This window comes from Triticum aestivum, unplaced genomic scaffold (genome assembly GCF_018294505.1).
Source record: "Triticum aestivum cultivar Chinese Spring unplaced genomic scaffold, IWGSC CS RefSeq v2.1 scaffold79085, whole genome shotgun sequence".
NCBI classification, from domain to species: Eukaryota; Viridiplantae; Streptophyta; class Magnoliopsida; order Poales; family Poaceae; genus Triticum; species Triticum aestivum.
In genome coordinates this window covers 1-833 of record NW_025303460.1, presented here as the reverse complement: position 1 = coordinate 833, position 833 = coordinate 1, and the positions used below count along the sequence as shown (strand labels likewise).

Below are 833 nucleotides of genomic sequence, written 5' to 3'. Positions count from 1 at the left end.
GACATGTTACCCCGGTCTTCGTCCCTTATCCTTGCCCCTCCCAGCTCCACTACAAAGACGATTGTACATTGCTTTGGCCGCTCCCTCTCAACTACGGAGACGAGTTTAACGCGGTTTCCACCCCTCCCTCTCAACCGCACCAGTGCACGCTTGCCGCGCCACAACGCCGACGCTGGACCCGTGAATCGTGAGCACCCAGCTATGACTTACCGCACTCGTGCAAAATAATAAAACACGGTAAATATATTACTTACACGTGCGTTTTGTTTTGCAAGCGGCGCGAAAAAAATAAAAAGGGAATGCAACACGAGGACTTCCCAGGAGGTCACCCATCACTCTCGCCCAAGCACGCTTAACTTCGGAGTTCTGATGGGATCCGGTGCTTTAGTGCTGGTATGATCGCATCCGACATGTTACCCCGGTCTTCGTCCCTTATCCTTGCCCCTCCCAGCTCCACTACAAAGACGATTGTACATTGCTTTGGCCGCTCCCTCTCAACTACGGAGACGAGTTTAACGCGGTTTCCACCCCTCCCTCTCAACCGCACCAGTGCACGCTTGCCGCGCCACAACGCCGACGCTGGACCCGTGAATCGTGAGCACCCAGCTATGACTTACCGCACTCGTGCAAAATAATAAAACACGGTAAATATATTACTTACACGTGCGTTTTGTTTTGCAAGCGGCGCGAAAAAAATTCAAAAAGGGAATGCAACACGAGGACTTCCCAAGAGGTCACCCATCCTAGTACTACTCTCGCCCAAGCACGCTTAACTTCGGAGTTCTGATGGGATCCGGTGCTTTAGTGCTGGTATGATCGCATCCGACATGTTA

The 833-nt window shown here is 52.1% G+C and overlaps 1 non-coding gene and 1 pseudogene across 1 annotated transcript; both read right to left on the bottom strand.

Moving 5' to 3' along the window:
* Positions 1-296: 296 nt before the first annotated feature.
* LOC123179455 (uncharacterized) lies at positions 297-407 on the bottom strand (annotated as a pseudogene).
* Positions 408-705: 298 nt separating this feature from the next.
* On the bottom strand, positions 706-824 carry LOC123179454 (5S ribosomal RNA). The gene has a single exon (XR_006490382.1). It is a non-coding gene; the product is annotated as a 5S ribosomal RNA (ribosomal RNA).
* Positions 825-833: the final 9 nt, after the last annotated feature.